Source organism: Diceros bicornis, chromosome 22 (assembly GCF_020826845.1).
Source record: "Diceros bicornis minor isolate mBicDic1 chromosome 22, mDicBic1.mat.cur, whole genome shotgun sequence".
Classification (NCBI taxonomy): domain Eukaryota; kingdom Metazoa; phylum Chordata; class Mammalia; order Perissodactyla; family Rhinocerotidae; genus Diceros; species Diceros bicornis.
Window position 1 is genome coordinate 53,147,882 of NC_080761.1, and position 20,745 is coordinate 53,168,626.

A 20,745-nucleotide genomic window follows, 5' to 3' on the forward strand; every position below is an offset into this window, starting at 1 on the left:
GAGGCGCTGTGTACGGAAGGGGGCGTGGCGTACGTGAGGGGCGGAGCCTCGAGGGGCCGCCGGAAGTCGAGTCCATGTGCCTGCTCCGGAGAAGTCTCCAGACTCCTCGCTGGGGGGAGACTTCTGCTTGCGCTGGTTTGGAAATTTTGCTTTTATTTGATGTAATTAGTTGATTAGATTTAAAGATAGGATTGAATTTACAATACCCGACTGGGAGACTAATACATTCGAAAGCAATGGACCGCTAGCCAACACGTGCAGGAAGAGTTCATTGAGTTTAAATAAATAAATTAATAAAAAAGTTTGAAGCCAAAACACAGTTTAATCAATCTAGTTATGAAAGTTTGGGGCCCAGTTAGGATTTGCATACCCACTTCTTGTAAAGAGCTAAATTACTTATAGCATTTCCAACTAAGTATTTAGTTGGAAAGAGTTTCACAGCAGTGGGTTCGATTACTGGAAAAACAATGAAACCAAATGCAAATGTGTACAGGGAGGCTTGAGACTCCCTTTAATAGACTTTAAACCATACGTTACTAAATTAGTAGAGACAAGTGAAATGTAGAGCTATCAATGAATTTCATAAAAGCTATTTTAAAAATATTGTATTGCCATTCTGTATAAATTTTTTTAAATATTTGCAGCACAATGATAAGAAATCTATGCTGGGAAAGTTACGTATTGAAATGATTTGGAGATTTCCTGTTGGCTTTTAGTCTTATCTGATATGTCCCCAAACGTCTGCCACACCACTTCTCTGTAGCCTCCTAAAGACTGCTTTTTTTTTCAAATCTTTCTCTATTTCCCGTCAACTCTTGCAGGTCATGGTCTCCAAGATCTCAAAGGTCTTAAGAGCCTAAATGTTTGCTCCAGCGTGGGTGAGATATCTAGATGGGTGTCTGATTTCTGAGATATTCTTTCACTATCCCATCACATTACACAACATAGAAAATTATTATAACATCTTCCTTGAAAATAAGACTCAGCTCATTTCCAACAACAGCATATGCCTTCATTTTCTCTACCTGGTACTTATGTTATTCTTACTTCAATTAAGGTCACTTCCTTATATCACTTATACAAATGTCTTATCTGTAATTTCTTAACACCAGTTTTCATTCCAGTGTCCACCACACCTCTGCTTTCATTTTGAATGGAATGGCTTCTCTTCTTATGACTCCTATTAAATCCAAACTTGTTCATTGTACATAGATGCAAGCATCTCATTGCTTCATGATGTCTTTAGTAGTAATGCCCAAGGATTTAAATATTGAAATACATGTCACTATATTTTCTAACAGATTAATTTCTTTTTACTTTTCCTATATATTGGGCATTACTTTTTTTTTTTTCATTTTCTGTGTGAATAGATTCTATTATCTATAAATTTCAAGATACCAAACAGAATGTTACAAAATATTTGGAAGGCCTTGAGCCTAATAGAACTGAGAACGCGTTGGGAAGATCTCCATCAGAAATGATTCCAATGTAAGGACTCCAATCTCTTATTAATTTTCCTTCTTTCTTTAACCTTAGAAAGACATTTTAGAAAATAATATCTCTTGTGTTAAAGAAACATTATGTAAAGTGTGCAGTTCCTTTGGTTTCACTTCAGTTTCTTTTTATTCAGTCAGTTACAGGTACAATTAAATTGATTACTTTTTCTCCAAAAAAATAGCATGTATTATATTATCCTATTTTATGAAGGCACAGGTCCGCAATTCCTTACCTGCAATTCTGAAATCTAAAAAGCTGTGAAAATTAAAGATATTTTATAAGTCTTTTAGCAGCGAAATCTGTCCTGAATTCAAGAGAGGCTATTTGCAGTCTTTTAAACATCTCTTAGTGTGAATATTCATACACAGAAATGTTAATATATTTAATTATGGAGTACTGCCTAGATCCTGCTGGAAGATATTATAAGATATACAGCATATATACCAAATTATCATACCAAAATATAAAAAAATCCAAATTCCAAAACATGTTGAGCCTCAAGATTTTCAGAAAAAGTATCATAAGCCTGTTCTATCTATCCATCTATCTAGTCTGCTGCTGTACGTATACGTAAAGGCTCTTTGGATGATATTCACCTAACATCAGCTGTGTGATAAGATTTGGACTAACATTTTATTCTCTTCAGTTTTCTGCATCATTAAAATTTTTTTCATAAGCATGTAAAAATAAAAATCTTTTTTAAAACTTTCAAGAAGAAAAGTTACAGTACTTAAACACTCAAAAGTCAGTTATCTGAAAAATTAATTGATGTGAAAAAATTCAAACTCTGATCGTTCTAATTTCAGAGGAAAAAAATTGCCTCTAAACTAAAGAAGAAAAGGTGTGTGAGGCAAGGGTAGGGGCTGGGGGTGGGTGTAAACTGTATCCTATCTGCATTGCTTGCTGCTTGAGAAAATCCCCGGTGCCAAGTGGCCTGTTTCAAGTCAGAACTTGTTATTTGCGGCTGTGTCTGTGGTTTATGCATCCATGACAATCAGATCATCAGACATGATTCTTGAGAAATGAAACTTTATGATTACAGTTAGCAGCCACATATGCATCCTCATCCTTTGCTTCTTAGATGTATTGAATTTTTAATCTCTGATTGACAGTCAATGCCCCTGGCATCGCAAACCCCTTCTCATCCATGTCTCTTCTCTAATAACGGACTTGACTATGACATTTTTGTTACTATATGTCATGAAACTGCAATCTTTACCTAGCTAGGGAGGTTTTTTTCCCCCCCTAAACTAGCTGCTTATATGTTTTCTGTATCCCAACTATATAACCCATCAATTTCCATATCCTTTCCATCCCCAAAGCGTATGCTTTGTCATCTTGCTGATCCTTTATTAGTAAGTTGATAAACTTTGACAATTGCTAAAGATCAATTTGTCTGAGAAATTTTGTCTTTAACACTAGACAAATGAGGTCTATCTCATCTCTCCATCCATATGTGGATTAAGAAACTCAGGCGGGTGGGCACACAACACAGCCAACTTCTGACCTCTAACCAGGCAGCTGTTTTCATCAGGAAGCTTCCCACCCCCACTTCAGAGGCTGGGTCACAGCCTCCTAGATCTAATTTCTGGCAAACGAATGATCTAGAGTGACCTCAAGAGAAATCAGTTCTCCTGATCACATCCCCTTTCAGGAAAACTGGCCCTTCCCAGAAGTCCACGTCTCTGCAGTCCATCTCCTTAATCCAGCAGAGGGCAGGCCAACCACAGAAAAGCTGCCCTTTTAAACCAGGCCTCCAGGTGTCTGACTGGTTATTAAAGAGGAATGGTGTAGGGGAGTGAGATCTTGGACCAATGGGCAAAGGAAGTAGAAACAGGGTCAATATTTGAGTGCCAAAATGGGGCGAAAGTTTGGCCGCTCCTATTAAACTAGACCAGTTTCATCTAACATGATAAAAAGGCTAAGTCTAGAGAAAACTTATCACACAATTCTGCTTGCTCATGGCAGGATGTGACTTAGAGGTCTTCTAACTCAACCTCCTCCTGTTTAATTCCCACTTCCTAGCCCAGGGCAGGAATCCCGGCATCATCCCTGCTGAAGGCCCTTCATCTTTTTCATATCCCTACTTCAATGAAAGCCACCTGTTCCAACTTGGAACAAAATATGCTTTCCTGTAACTCCCAAAGGATAAGCCTATTCCCTTCAGAGACTGCAAAAAGTCCCTGGTCCTAGAGTCAAAAGGGAAGTTCCTCCACAAAACTGTCCCAGAAACCCTTCCTCCTTCAGCTGATACATTAGCCAAGGCGGCATCATATGTCCATTGTCAAGTTGAAGCCATCGCAGGCAAGGAGAATGGAATTACCATGGCAGGCCTGAACATGCACATGTGCCTCTGGGGCTGTGACGGGACCACTTTGCTACTTTCCTGAGCATCCAAACCCAATCGCAGATCGTCTGCAAGGAAGAGGAGATGGAGCTAGTGGAATGACTGTTGGGTGGACAGCCAACCCTGTCTGCACGGTCTCCTCTGTGAGGCTGGCGGGAGGCACTGAAGAGTCCCATCACACGGACAGGAAAGTGGAGGGGAGGAACTGAAGGGCCCCACCCAGATCTCACAGCCGGTTAGTCACAAGCTTGTAAAAGCTCATTTACGCTGACTCCCGGCCCTTCCCTCCCTTCTTTGACCAATGTCCAAATCGGTGGCTGCAGATGCTGTCCTTGGTGGACTAGCCAAGTCTAGGCTTAGAGGACTGGAGGGAAGCAGGAGGGAAAGATGCCTTCCCAGGAGGGCAAGGAAGTGGGACTGACTAGCCTGACGACATGACGCTTGGACGCGACCTGAGCTACACATGCCTATCGTGGAGGCATCTTCTAAGGAGATAGCCTCACCCACAGCACCACCTAAAAGAGCAACCATAGTGACCATGTTTTATACCATGTGACTCCAGTCTCCATCCCAGTCCAAACTGATTGCACTAGAAGTAGGTACCAGACCCCAGAGCGGACAAACCATAGGCTGACCGGCATCCTACGACCTGAACTGGATCAAAAAGATGAGTTGAGTCAGTCAGTTTTTCTCTCTGTCTCAGAATTATGACCCTGAAAATGTGGAGAGATCAGGCACTCAAGAGCAGGAGCAGCTGAAAGGTTCTAAGGTTGGGGGAGCCATGAGATGAGTAAGACAGAAGTGTGAGGCGGCTTTAGCTGAGAGAGCAGAAAGATACTGAGCTGAGGGAAGGAAAGCCGGTGTGTAGATAAGGTGGGCATGGAGCAGCCCCGCGGACTGTGCTGAGTGGCGTTAATGAAGGGACTCTGCAATGGGGGCCTTAAACTCCACTTTGCTGCCGAGGATGTTGCGGCGACCTTTGAGCCCTAGAGAACCTCCATTTCCTGACTCCTACATCTTGTACCATGGTGCGTATTTTTAGATTTCAAAGCTTCCATCTCTTTCTTTTAGCCCTTTTAGCTCTTTCTTCTATCCTTTAATAACCCCTCCTTTCCTTGAAGAAGCTTGTGGGAGGCTGTTTCTTGCTTCCATAAGAGCCTGTGCGATACACACCATTGGACGGAGAGCAGCAGTACTGAGAGTGGTTAAGAGCACAGATTGCCTGAGTTGAATCCCAGCCCTGCCACTTGTCAGCTGTGTAACTTTAGGCAAGTTGCTTGACTTCTCTGTGCCTTGTCTCCTCATCTGTAAAATAAGGATAATGATAGCACCAACCTCAAAAGTTATGAGGATTAAATGAGTTAATACATATAAAACACTTATAGCAGTGCTTGGCATATAGTAAGCACTGAAGAAGAGTTTGCCATTTTATTATTATTATTATTATTATTATTATTATTATTATTATATATTAAGAAGTAAAAAACCCTTCTCTTATTTATGTTTCTTAACACAATAAGAAAATTAATACTAAAAGTCAAAATGAAGTCTAAAATTGGTCAGTCTTGGAGAGAGGGGTGACTCCTCTCTTTTGGGCCATGCTGCTCTCACGATGGGTTGGTACCCTGCTTATATGCCACCAGGTGGTGGATGACTGGTGCCCCATAATTCTCCCCTTTGTCTTGACCCCTGGAATCCCTGTGTTCCCGCTGGCCCATTCAGCCTCTGTAACCCAAAGCACAATGGGGTGTGTGGCCAGCACCTCCTTTATTTACACGGAAAGGGTTCTTCCCACAAGCCTGGGGCTCAGATGGGAGGCCAGGGTTGGAAAGCCCAGTTCCCCACACCACAACTTGTTAGCACTTGTGGTTTCCAGAGGCTTCCCTTAGCATGTCTTTGATCTGAGATCTGTGCAAATGGAATCCACGGGGCCAGGCCAGGACCGGCCCCAGCAGCTTCCTGTGCTAACCCCACAGGGACTTCCTACCGTTGTCCTTTTTCTTTTTCTTTTCTTCTTTTTTGTGACGAAGATCAGCCTTGAGCTAACATCCGATGCCAGTCCTCCTCTTTTTGCTCAGGAAGACTGGCCCTGGGCTAACATCCGTGCCCATCTTCCTCTACTTTATATGGGACGCCGCCACAGCATGGCTTGACAAGTGGTGCGCTGGAAGTGGGGCGCGCGCAGTTAACAGCTACACCGCCGGACAGGCCTCTGTTGTCTCTGATAGTGTCTGTGATGTCCTTACCCACACTACTTTCCTTCAACCTCCGCGAACTCCAGAGCATAGGATAAGGACTAGACTTATACACCTGGAATGCTTGGCCTTTCTTTATCTACATCGAGGGGAAAGTTCCAGCTTCATTCTCTATATTATTCCTACTCACACAGCAGACTGCAAGTCCCCATTCTCTAGTTGCCATGGACACCTTTTGGGATGTCTGGCCAACTCACAATTCTCCTGTCTCCCTGTAGTGCTCTAGTTACCCTCAGCGGTAGGCCTGCTACAGCCACATTTTACCTGAATGGCCAGGTAGTGGACACTGATGGTGGATAGGCTTCTCTCTCCCAAGTATTAAGAATTGGGATCAAAATGTACTAGTTCTAACTGGCCTGATATGCTGAGGAGTTGTGGGTGGTCACTTTATCTCATGTTACTGGGAAGCAAAGGAAGTCAGGCTGCAGAGAAGAGAATGAAACCAGCTAAAAATAGAGAGATGAGAGGGGCCAGCCCCGTGGCACAGCTCTGCTTAGGCGACCCAGGGTTCATGGGTTTGGATCCTGGGCACGGACCTACACACCGCTCACCAAACCATACTGTGGCGGCGTCCCACATACAAAATAGAAGAAGATTGTCACAGATGTTAGCTCAGGGACAATCTTCCTCAAGCAAAAAGAGGAAGCTTGGCAACAGATATTAACTCAGGGCTAGTCTTCCTCACCAAAACAAAAGAGAGAGAGAGAGAGAGAGATGAAGGCCACCACAAGTGCTGTCTGAGTTTGTGATGGCTTTTCTTCCTCACAGAAACTTTATGTGGTAGGGACTATTAATATCACATTTTACAGATAAGGAAACCGAGGCACAGAATAGTGACATTATCTAGGTGATATCACATGAGCTCCTGGATCTAGCTGTTGCTAGAAAGTGTGCAACTTAGGGCATCCTACTTGTTTGAGCTGATAAAGAATCCCTTTTTTCTCCTTAAGGTGTTTTGGGTTGGGATTCTGTCACTTTTGATTAAAAAGGTACTGACAAAGAGGATGGAGATGGATTCTTTTGGATGGATCTAGCCTTGGATGTGAGGAAGGACACCGAGATCCAGGAGAAGGAGATGAGAGTGGGGGTGGGCACAGACAAGTTTGGAGGTGGGGGGGCCAGGAAATGAAGGAATTTCACACTCATTAACTTGGGAGGGGTCTGTGAGGTGGTAGGAGGGAAGGTCTTTGTGTTGAGGTCAACTGAAGTACTGGGGGTGGGGAAGGGTGCAGTGGGACAAAGGAATAGCTGTAAATAGGAGAGGGAAGGAGGGTTTGCATCAGGTAGAGGAGTCCTGTGGTTACAGGTGATGAATTTTAGGTAGATGCATCCACCCAGCTATCTATGATTTTTCTCCAGCCAGATTTGACTACATTGTTGGGGATTAGCCAGGTGAGGTTCAAGTGGGAGAGGGTCAGGACATTGAGGGTGCTGAGGAGAGAGCTGATGAAGTGATACACCTGGAGGTCCAGGCTGAAGGGGGTGGGGAGCCATGAAAGGCTGGAGGCCCCAGTGAGGTGGAAGAAAGTGTGGTGAGAGAGCATGAGAGGAGAGAGAGCAAGCCATGTCAGCCTGAGGCACTGGATTCTGAAACTTCTGAAGTGGAGCCCTTATCTCTGATGACAGGAGTCTGGACAGGACCACGAGAGGAAGTGGCTTAAGGTGGGGGAAGAAGTTGTGGGGGAAGAGGGAGAATCTCCCTCTGCCCTTTCCCTTCAGGTTCTTATGGCTGGCCAAATAATTAACAAGACAGGTTAGCAGGAGAAAATAATACCAAGTTTAATAACATATATACATGAGAGAAACCAGGGACACTGAGTTTCTCAACACAATGGCAGAGATTCTCATCTTAAATACCATCTTCAGCTAAAGACAAAGGAGGATGTTGGGGGTGGGTGGTGTTTTGGGATTTCAGAGGGGAAGAAGACAATTTACATGGAGAAAGAAATGTAAATGTCAGACAATGCTTTGCAGGACCACCTATAGAGAATGTGGCTGGAGACAGGAATTATAGTAATCAAGAGTATGTACATTTAAGTCTTCTTCTTCCGTCCTGATAAGAGTTTTCACAGATAAGGTCATCCCCCACTCTTCCCACTACACAGAGGGAGATACCTTTACAAATGTAAATATTTGGTAAACAGAACTTTGCAAATAATGGGCTTAGTGAGGACCCTGCCAGTCTGTCCAAACCCAGAGTTAAATTCCTTTAGGCAGTTAGTGGAGTCAAATGTCCGTCAGAGAAAATAATCAAGGTAAAGAGACATATTTCAGGGTGGCCAAATTTTGATCTCCCACAAAGTCATGGAATTTGGGGGCTAAATACCTATAAACATGTAGGCTTTGAAACACATGCAAACATATCAGACACACACAGACATAGGATACAGAAACATGTGCAGACATGCAGCGGGAGCACAGGCAGCCGTACAGTAATTCACGGGTACAGGACACAGTACAGACCCCCCCTTCCCCTCAGCATACAGCACAGACAGGTACACACACAGGGACACAGGGACATGCACATACACAGACATGAAATACATAGATAGAGACATAGAATCACATGACCAACATGGAAACTCTGACACACACACCCACCACAGTCCTGTGACTTAAGGGAGTAGGTTTTCCCCCGGGGTATTATTTTTCTTGTTGACTCTGGCTACTGTAGTGCCCACGTGGCACATCCTCAGTGCTTAGAAAAAAAGCCAGAAACCCGAAACCTCTCCCGAGTTAGAAACAAAGGCGCTGGCACAGCCCCACCCTGGCTTAGCAGTCCAGGATGTCTGCTCCCACCTTTGTCTCCCTGGAACTGAGTTCTCACTCAAATGCTGCATCAGGGGCTCCCAGCCAAGGGAAACAGAGCCTCCCGAGGCACAGGGTAGCCCGGGGACAGGTGGCCCAGGCTGGGCAGACAAGCTCTGGCACCCAGAGCCCCCACCTCCCCCAACCGAAGCCTCTCTTTCCCTGACAGGCCAACCTTACCCCACATGGCAGCCCCCTGGAGAAAAGGAACAAGAGTGAGAGGGGTGAGGCTGGAGAGACAGGTGGGAATTAAGGCTTCGGCCAGAGGAAAATGGGGAGCCAAGAGCTATTACTAAGTAGGAGAGTAACATGTTTAAATTTGCACTGTAGAGCTCCCAACACCTAGAATAGTGCCGGCATGTAATAAATATGAATGGCTCTGGTGGTTTCCTGTAGAAAGGGCTGGAAACTGGTGACCTAGTGGTAGGAACCCCAGTCAGGAGCATCAGATCAGGTAAAAGGGGATGGGGCCTAGTCTAGGGCCAGGGATGATGTAGGAGTGAGTAGAGGAAGAAATGAAAATGACTATGGATATGATAAGAAAAGCTGGCTAGAGCTGGGACTCAGGAGTGGCAGAGCCCATGGGCTTTGACTCATGCTAATTGAAACACCGCTATGAGGCAGACCTAGAAAGCAAACTTGCTAATTACCTGTCATAGGAGTATGCAATATACCTGTCATGAGGATGGCAAATATGTACATCATCATAAGCATTCCCATCAGCATACAAACATGCTCTGGTATCTCTGGCTCTTAAAATTCTTCTCTGACCCACATCATCCCTCTTCATCTCCCACCTCATTTCTCTGCTTTCCTTCATAGCCAAGTTTCTAGAAAGAGTTGCCCCCAAAATGCTTTTTCTATGCCCTCACCCCATTCACTCCTAACCTAACTGACTTTCATCTCTACCATTCCACAAAGCCTGCTCGTGTCAAGGTCACTGATGACTTCCATGTTGCCAAATCCGATGAGCACACCTAGGTCTTCATCTTGAGAAAACTGAGGCTCAGAAGGTTAAGTAGAGTTTCACTTCTTGCAATTTTGCCCAGCCCTCCTACTGAAGACAACTGGAAAATATAAAACAAATCTTCTTTTTGTAAAAAGATGATAAATTGGTGTTTGGGACCACTTTTTCTCTGGTTTTTTTTTTTGTCAGTGCCAGAATGGATAACCAAGAGTTAGATGGCTTTTTTGACTAGAAGAACAGGGATTGGAGTTTAGGGATGGCCCCGATGAACCTCCCTTGGGTTAAGATACTGAAAGGCTGAACCTTGGAAGTAAGGGTGAATTAGAAGTAAACAGGCCACTCATAGGGATCAGCTTCAAATCATCTCAATCCTTGAAATTGGAATAAAGTAGTTCTGGATTGCCAGGGACTCCCAAGAGCCTGACAGAAGCAAACTTAAATCCTTTCTGGAGGAAGACTAATTAGGCCTCAAATTATTGCTATAAACAATATTTTGCATTGTGTTTTGCAAATACGATGGCCCACATACAGACAATAGAGTTTAAATGAAAACCAGAAAAAATATAGACAATAGAAACAACTCCACAGGGGCTCCAAATATTGGAATTAGAAGACACAGACTTTAAAGTAACTGTGTTTACCATGTTCAAAAGCAAAATTGAAATTTTCAACAGACAGATGGGAACAATAAAAAAAGAACTAAATGGAAATTTAAGAACTAAAAATACAATAATCAATAGCAAGAAATCATGGATAGCTCTACCAGGTCATTTGACAAGCTAAAGAGAGAATTCATGAATTAGAAAATAAGTCATAAAAAAATAACCAGAAATAAGTGCAGAGAGACAAAAGTATGGAAAATACAGACGAGAGGAACAATTCATAAAGGGTATGATGAAAAGATCTAACACTTGAGTAATTCAAATTCCAGAAAGACAGAAGAGACAGAGAACGAGAAAGAAGCAAAACTTGAAGGGTTAATGGCTGAAAACTTTCCAAAACGGAAGAAAGGCATCAAGCCAGAGATTCAAGAAGTCCTGGAAATCCAAATAGGATAAATAAAAAGAAATCCACACCTAGCCACATCATAGCAAAGCTGCTCCAAACCAGTGACAAAGAGAAAATCTTTGTATTTATTTATTTATTATTTATTATTATTTTTTTTGTGTGAGAAAGATCAGCCCTGAGCTAACATCCATGCTAATCCTCCTCTTTTTGCTGAGGAAGACCGGCTCTGAGCTAACATCTATTTCCAATCCTCCTCTTTTTTTCCCAAAGCCCCAGTAGATAGTTGTATGTCGTAGCTGCACATCCTTCTAGTTGCTGTATGTGGGACGCCGCCTCAGCATGGCTGGAGAAGAGGTGCATCGGTGCACGCCCGGGATCCGAACCCAGGCCGCCAGTAGCGGAGCGTGTGCACTTAACCACTAAGCCACAGGGCCGGCTCCAAAGAGAAACTCTTAAAAGCATCCAGAGAAAAAAGGACACAGTACCTTAAAAAAAAAAAAAAAAAAGATAGAAAGCAACAATTAAACTAATATGAAACTTCTCATAAGAAACAATGGAAACCAGTAGACAACAGAATTATATTTTAAAAGCACTGAAAGAAAATAACCGTCAAATTCAATTCTATATCCAGTGAAAATATCCTTCAAGAAGAAAGACAGGATTCTGATTCAAAAAAATTATAAATAAAAACATATGAAACAATTGGACAAATTTGAACACTGACTGAATATTTGATATTAAGGAATTGTTATTTTTAATTATTGTCTTTGTGTTTTAAAAATGTACCTTTTACTGATAGACATGGAAATATTTAAAGATGAAATATTATGAGGTCAGGTGTTTGCTTCAAACTAATCTGAGACTGGGTGAGGATGGGTGGAGTGGAACAAGTTGAGTAGGTGCTGGTAATCGTTGAAGTTAAATGATGGGTACAGAGGTTCATTATACCAGTCTCTCTACTTTTGCATTTGTTTGAAATTTTCCATTCTAAACATTTTACCAAAAAAGAATGTGGGTGAAATAAAGCTATTTTCAGACAAACAAAAAATGAGAAAATCTGTCAGCAGTGGAGCCACACTGAAGATATTGTTCAGGCAAAAGGAAAATGATTCCAGATGGAAGCTTGAAAATGCAGAAAAGAATGAAGAGCAATGAAAATGGTAAATGTGTGGATAAACTCAAGTTGATCCTGACTGTGTAAAACAGTAATAATAATAATTTCTCATGAGGTTTCAAATATATGTGAAATTAAAATGCATGACAACAGTAACAGAGAAGTTAAGAAGGAGTAAGTGGGGTGAAAGTGTTCCGAGGTTCTGGCGTTGTCCTGGAAGACAATAAATGCCTATTAGACTTTAATAAATCAAAGATGAGTATGGTAATCCCTGCAATGACCACTAAAAGAATAGTAAAAGAATGCATAATTTCCAAGTAAATAGAGAGTAGAAGCAGAAAATTTAAAAATACATAATCAATTCAAAAATAAGGCAAGAAAGGAGAGAAAAAGGAATATAGAGCATATGAGACAGAAAGCACTTAAAATGATAGATTTAGATTGAAATATATAAATAATTACTTTGAATGTAAATGGAAAAAATTCTCCAGTTAAAATACAAAAATTGTTAGACTGGGTTTAAAAAACAAACAACTATATGCTGTTTACAAGAGACACAGGTAAAACATAAGGATATAGAAAAATATAAAAGGATAGAAAAATATAGACTGGGAAGACTAACCAAAAGAAAGCTGATGTAGCTATATTAATATCAGAGAAAGCAGATTTTCTCATACCTTTTAGAGTGTACAATTCGATGATTTTTTTTCAGTATATTCACAAGATTATGCAACAATCACCACTATCTAATGCTTAGATAAAGTTGACTTTAAGGCAAAAGCTTTAAGCCAAGAAGATATAACAATTCTAAATTTGTAAGCCCCTAATAACATAGCCTCAAAACATAAAAAGTATGAAACAATAGAACTATGAGAATAACCACAGAAGTGCACATAGTGGAAGATTTTTAACAAGTAAAGGATATAGAAGATTCTTTTAAAAATTCATTACAATTATAAAAGATTTAAACAATACAATTAGCATATTTGATCTAATGGGCATACACAGAATGCTGTCCCCCCAAATTCTGGCTACACTGTCTTTTCATGCATACAAGAGCACTTGCAAAAGTTGACCATATGCTGGGCCACAAAACAAGTCTCAACAAATTTCAAAGGACCGATATACTGAGGATGCTTTCTGCTTACAATGCAATTGAGCTGGAAAGCCAATAACAACAACAGCAACAACAAAAAAAACACAATAATTTGAAAACTCACAGGGGCCGGCCCTGTGGCGTAGTGATTAAGTGCGCACACTCTGCTGCTGGTGGCTCAGGTTCAGAACCCCGGGCACACACCCACACACTGCTTGTCAGGCCATGCTGTGGTGGTGTCCCACATAAAGTGGAGGAAGATGGGCATGGATATTAGCTCAGTGCTGATCTTCCCCACAAAAAAAAAAGAAGAAGAAGAAGAAGAAAACTCATATATGATAAGACATTTAAAATATATATTTCTATGTGACCATTGGATGAAAGAAAAAAAATCAAAATTGAAATTAGAAAAAAATTCAAAATAGAATCTCAATAGCAATAAACATGACACATAAAATTATAGAATGCAGTCAAATATGTGCTTAGAGGGAAATTTATAGCTTTAAGTAAATGTACTTAAATATATATCAAGAGCTAAGCTTTAATCTCAAAGCATTAGAAGAAATACAAATTAAACCCAAATAAAGTAGAAGGAAGGAAATCTAAAAAATTAGATCAGAAATTAAAGAAATGGAAATAAAATAGAGAGGATCAAAACTAAAATTTTTTTCTTTGAACAGACTTATAAGATTGAAAGAAAAAGGAAAAATAACTCCTTCAGAGATATGAAAACCTCACGAGGATATTATGAGAAGGAAAATTAACTGCCAATCTCACTCACAAACGTAAATGCAAAAATCCTAAACAACAGATTAGCCAACCAAATCTTGCAGTACATAAGAAGGTTAATAGATAATAACTAAATTGGTTCTATTCTAGTAACGCAAAGTTGGTTTAATATTTGAAAACCAATCCAAGCAATTGACCTTATTAAAAGAGTATGGGAGAAAAATCATATGATCATTTTAATAGATGTTAAAAAAGCATTTAAGGGCCGGCCCCATGGCTTAACAGTTAAGTGCGCACGCTCCGCTACTGGCGGTCCAGTTTCCGATCCCGGGCGCGCACCGATGCACCGCTTGTCCGGCCATGCTGAGGTGGCGTCCCACATACAGCAACTAGAAGGATGTGCAACTATGACATACAACTATCTACTGGGGCTTTGGGGAGAAAAAGGGAAAAAAGGAGGAGGATTGGCAATAGATGTTAGCTCAGAGCCGGTCTTCCTCAGCAAAAAGAGGAGGATGGGCATGGATGTTAGCTCAGGGCTGATCTTCCTCACCAAAAAAAAAAAAAGCATTTAATAAAATTCAGCATTCATTCATGATTTAAAAAAAAAAAAAAAAACTGGGGCCAGCACCGTGGCATGGCGGTTAAGTGCATGCGCTCCGTTCCGGCAGCCCAGGGTTCGCAGGTTCGGATCCCGGGCGCGCACCAACTCACTGCTTATCAAGCCATGCTGAGGTGGCATCCCATATAAAGTAGAGGAAGACGGGCATGAATGTTAGCCCAGGGCCAATCTTCCTCGGCAAAAAAGAGGAGGATTGGCAACAGATGTTAGCTCAGGGCTGATCTTCCTCACAAAAAAAAAAAAAAAAGGATTCTGAGCCTAAATCCAATCTCCAAGAGGAAACGAACACTGTGTACTATTAGTGATATCTGTCATGTATGTGGGTGTGTTTGTGTGTGTTTACTCTATGAATACTTTCCAGTGTTTTTAAAAAACAGAAAACTCTTAGCAAACAAGGGACAGAAGAGAATTTTCTTAATATGACAAGGAATAGCTACATAAAACTACATCAAATATCATTCTTAATGGTGAAATAGTAAAGGTTTTCCTTTACATATCTAGATTTAGAATAAGCAAAAATGCCGACCTCTACTACTCTTATTCCACATTATAATGGAGGTCCTAGACAGCACAGTAAGGCAAGAAATAAAAGCCGTAAGGATTGGAAAAGAAGAAACATCATTTGCAGATGATAGGATAGTAGACACAGAAAATCCAAAAGAATGTAGAAAATTATTAGAATTAATTAGCAAGGTTATAGAATGCAAGGTCAATACACAAAAATCAGTTGTGTTTCCATATACCAGCAATAACAGGAAAGTAAATTTTAAAAGGCTATTATTTACAACAGTATAAATATATCAAATACCTAGGAAAAAATAATAAAAATGCTTAAGACTCCTAAGTATAGATTAAAGAAGATCTAAACCAAAAGAGGATTATATCATCTTTATAGCTTGAAGGCACAGTGTTTTAAAGATACCAGGTCTCCTTACAGTGATCAATAGACTCATCATCATCCCTATTAGAATCTCAACAAGTGGGGTGATGGTGGTGGTTGATTTTGGTGGAAATTGACAAGCTGGTTATAAAATTCGTATGGAAATTCGAGAGCCAAGAACAGCCAAGACACTCATGAAAAAAAAGAACAAGACTGATTTGAAAGGTACACTAATTAAGACAGTGTGGTCTGGCACAAGGATAGATGAGCAATGAACCAGCATAGAGTCCAGGAACTAACCCTCACAGGTATGGACGTTTGCTTCATGACAAAAGTGGCACTGCAGAGCAGTGGGGAAAGGACAGCCTTTTCAGTAAATGGTGCCGGGATCAATGGATATCCGTCTGGAAAAAAAGTAACTTGCCCAATGTCCCACCATGGCTATGTGGTGAAGCCAGGTCTTTGAGCCCAAATTTATCTGGCCCTAAAGTCCATACCCTTTACACTCTGCCGTCAGGCCAGTCACCTCCCAAAGCTGTCGTGAGCAAGAGGACCAGTTATGGAAGTGCTTTGTGAACCAGAGAGTGCTGTGAGCACCTGTGGGAGAGGCTGTGGCCACTCAGATGATTACTGCCTTCCAGGTAAGTACAGTGGCCTTGTCCCAGAGCCCTGAAGCCCCAGTGGGTCCCTCTCCTCTTTGTAAATTGCAGCTGGCACCTGAGCACCAAGTCCCCTTGAAAAGAGTGGCCCTCTGGTGGCTACCAGCCGGGGGATTGAGCAGGAGGCTGACATTTCAGCACAGATGCTCAGGCCTGGACCACTCCCAGGGCACAGTGGGAGGCTGATGCTGTGATGTCTCCCTGGTGTCTGTCTCCAGCAGTGGTTGGGAGAAAGCAGGAGCTAGGCCGCCAGAGACCCTTGGGACAGGTTTTGTGTTTCACTTTATGAGCTGAACTTTGTGTTTCTGCAGCTTCAGTCCAGGTGGTGAGGCAGATTGAAGAAGGAAAAGCAATAGGGCCTTCCAGGAAGGCTTGCAGCAAAAGCCTAGTTCCTCTTGGACCCTGGGCCGTGCCTCTGGGGGTGCCTCAGGACTGCCAGGGACTGCACTTCCTTCCACCCTCCCCCTTCCTGGTTTCCTGGATTGACAAAGAAGACCTTTGTTTCTGGCCTTGAGTCCCGTCTTAAGCGCCCCAGCAAACAGGCAGAGGGGGCTGGAGAAATAAAACACCCAAAGAGTTTTCCTAGAACCACAAACTGGCAGCCCTGAAGGGCCCTCCAGCCTCCTCACCCTGTTTTTGGATGGGGACCAGCTATGATCTGGCCGTGGTCACCCAGTGAGTCAACATTGGTCTCCATCCAGGGCTTCCTCAGCTCCCTCCACTGCCTGCATGCCGCCAAAGCTGGTCACCCCCGCAGTGTCCTAGGATGTGTCCTCGCCTCAGGGTTAGTGGGGGACCAGGGAGAGGCCTGGCAAGAATTGTTTCCCAGGAAGACAGGCCCCGGAACAGTCTTCTGGAGGTTGTGGGCAGTGAACCTGCAAGATAGGGCAGGCCCAGGATGAGGAGAGTGCCCACAGGCCCCGGGGAGCCAGCAGGGCCAAACCCCCCAGCCGCCAAGCCAGGGCCTGTGAGAGACGCCCGGAGCCCCAGCAGTCGAGTCAGAGGCCGAGCATTCAGAGCTGGTGGGCAGGGCACAGGCCAGAGATTGAGATCACTGCCTACAAATTGGTCCTGGTGGAGATTTCTTCTTACCTCAGGAGCCAGTCTGCTCTCCTCATTCCACGGTTTCATTGTGGCTGGGACAGCATCTGTCCAGAGCAAACTGCATGAAACCGCAATCACTGAGGTCTGGAGTCTGATGAAGTTAAACCCAGTGACCTGCTTTGTAAAGCTCTTGGTTCAGCCTAAAAATCGTGAATCATTAAACCAAACCACAGGCCCTGGCTTCATTAGGAAAATGCCACTGGCTAGGAAAGTTCTAGAGGATCGGGAATGGTGTGGCCGTTGCCCTCCTTTGGGAAAAGGGTGTACGGTGGGGGAGAAGAGGTGCCAAGAAGGTAAAGGGGGTGCTGAGCAGAGTCCAGGCCTCGGCAGAGCTGCCTGTCTCTCCGCCTTCTCCCATGGGTGCCTGCAGCCGGGGACAATGCTGTGCTGAGCCCTCTGGGCACCAGGTGTGGGCCCAGGGCCAGGGGGTAGGATGAAGGAGCCGCGCTGTCTGTGAACCAGGGACTGGTTGTTGCTGCCCCGAGCAATGCTTCCAGAGGCAGAAAGCAGCCCCACTTCTCCTTCAGGTCCGCGTGGATCCTCAGCACTCAGGGGCCTCCCTCCCTCCCGGTTCCCCATGACCCAGGCCTCCTGCGTGCTCATGGAGGACTTCAGTGTTCACTCCCGTGTGCCTCCCAGGTGGAGGCTGCACTGATGGCCCTGGCAGAGGGAGCTGCTGCCGTGAAGTACACTAGGTTCCAAGTCCTATAAAACTGTGAGGGGAAAACAAAACAACACAAACACACAAAAGAAAAACTATGCTCTTGGGTCCAGCCCCAGGTCTAGGCTACGCTTTTGGCGATGTAGCTGAGGCCAGGCTTGAAGTGAGGGCCACATCTTCCCAGGCTGGGACAGCGCACCGCCCAGCCTCCTGCTCCTACACTTTAGTGAAGTGAGAGCTGCTGTGTCTGGATGAGTGGCTGGATCATGTCCAGTGGCCAGAGCCCTGGACTTGGGACTCAGGAGACCTGGATAAGACACCAACTCTGTGTGATCCTGTGCAAGTCACATAGCCTCCCTGAGCCTGTTTCTCCTGATAGGGATTATTGTAATGAACAATACAGAGCAGGTGGGAAAGTGCGGGGTGTGCTCAGAGGGGAGAGCCCATGTGAGGGATTAGGGTCGTGCAGAAGTTCACTGAGTCCCCTGCACCATCCTTGCTCCTTCCCTCACTATAGCCCTGCTTTTGGTGAAGTTGGGAACTACAGAGCTGGGGCCTTGGAGCTGGCTTGCTTCCTGTGCAGCTGTCATCAGAGGAGACCAAAGTCACTGCAGCCACGGCAATAGGACACTTTCACAGACGGAGCATTCTGAAGGCCCCACCAATGGCCCAAGTCCCTGGCTGGATAACCTCTGGTGGCTCACCCTGTCCCAGGAAGCTCCAGCTGGCCAGGCCCCGGAGCTGAGCAGGGTGGAGCAGGGCTGGCACACAGCCCTTGGCTCCCCACCAGATTGGATTCAGAGATAGAGGCACGCATTCTTGCTGGTCACTGCCTGGTACCTACCCTCCTCTGGCACATGCCTCTCAGGCAGGGACCAGGTCCAGGAGCACAGGCTGATTGTCTGGCATTCACGTCTGGCCCGGAAATGAGTCTACAACAGCTCCAAGTTCAGGTCTGTCAAAATCCAGATGTCAGGGCCTCCTTCAGCAATAGGGCTTCTGGATTCTGGGGCCAAAGATCCATGGGCAATGGGGTCCCCCTCACTCCCTCCTGGGCTCACACTCCACACAGGGCACTGATCAGGGGCCTTAGGCCAGTCTTGCCCCTCCAGAGCCAAGGCACAGCACCCCCACCCAATCTTTCTGTTCTTTAACATTTTGATTACCCAAGTACAACAGGCACAAACGTCCATTGCACTCAGGACAGAGTGGCAAGAAATGTCCTAACTTTATTTTTCTAAATCTGAGAGAATCGCTAGAACCTCCTGTCCAGCCTCCGCGGATATCCCCATAGTGTGCCACGTCCCGCCACATGTGAACAAGGCACAGGCCTCCCACATTCCCCCGTGGGAGGAAGCCCCATCTCCCTTCTGTCTGGGCACTTTCAGGGAATGCAGCCCCCCCAGGGGACAATCCAGCTGCTTCTCTCAATGGGGCCAGCACTGTTAAAGGCCTCGGCCCTCAGGCAGCCCCCAAAACATTGAAGGTTGTTACCTTGGCATGGAAGCCCGGCTGTACAGTCTGTGCAGAGAAAGGAAGATCATCTCTTCGTTTTATTGCTCGTGCATCTGCTCTCACAAACAATTACAGAGTAATTTCTGCACTAAATTATTCATACATTTCCCTGCCATATATGGAAATACCATTCTGTAGTTTGCTTTTCCCCTTAGACCTCTTTCCAGTCGATAAATATAGATCCACTCCATCATTCTCAATGGTCACATAGTACTTAATTGTTTGCATGGACCTCATTTTACTCAGCACAGTCCCCCGGTGACAGTAGCTTCTACGTTTTCAGTGTTACGAGCAGCGCCAGGGTAAACGCTGCTGCACGTACACCTCGTGCATGGATTGCATTGTTTTCTTTGGATAAATTCCTAGAAGATGAATTGTGGGGTCCAGGATAGGTCCACTTGTAAGATTTATTTCTCTACGGTCCACTTCCAGAAGGGTTGTACCAACATAGCAACATGGGGGTGGAGGCTCGGCCACCAACACCAAGTCGTGGGGCCATCTCTCTGAGTGTCCCTCCCACCCTCCAAGCTCCAGAAATCAGGCTGTCTCTCCTGATGCCCGGGGGCCTCCTCCCCATCCAGACAGAACCTGTCTAGGTGACCGTTTTCATCACCAGGTGTAATGTGGCCCCAGCTTGTCAGTTCTTCCTTTAAAAAGCCTCCACCTCGACCCCTGGTTTCTGCCAACAGTAAATGGGAACCAAGTAGGCAGTCTGGGAGAAAGCACCTCCTTGCCCCCAGTCCTGAGATCCTGCCTGAGTCCAGGCTTCGCCTTCACCACCAAGCTCCCCTGGCTAAGGGACAGTTGTACCTGTGTTGTAGCCACATCTAGCTTCCTTATGGAAGGATGCCTGTCTTGGGAAAAGGTAGCAACTGAGAAGCCAGTCGTCTGGGGCAGAGTGCTAAGCTGGATTCAGCACCAAGCTGAGTGCCCACGATTCACCAATCCTCGGGTGGCACACCCCACACGGCCGGGCCGTCTCACTCACAAAATCTCCAGGTGGATGCTGGACTCACACCACCAGACTCAGCCACTTCCAGAAAAAGACGAGGTCAACTCAGCCACAGGGAGCCTCCTCCTTTTTTTTAAACTGTGGTAAAATATACTTAGTCTTTTGGGGCTGCTATAACAAAAATAACATAGACTGGATGGCATATCAACAACAGACATTTATTTCTCATGGTGCTGGAGGCTGGGGAGTCCAAGAACAAGGTGCCGGCAAATATGGTGTCTGGTGAGGAGCCCGCTTCCCAGTTCACAGACTGCACTTCTCTCTATAACCTCACATGGGGGAAGGGACGAGGGAGCTCTCTGGGGTCTTTTATACCCTTATATTAGTACCCTACTAATCCCATTCATCAGGGCTTCACCCTCATGACCTAGTCACCTCCCAAAGACCCCACCTCCAAACACCATCACATTGGGAATTAGATTTCAACATATGAATTTTGGGAGGGATATATTCAGTCTATAGCATATATGT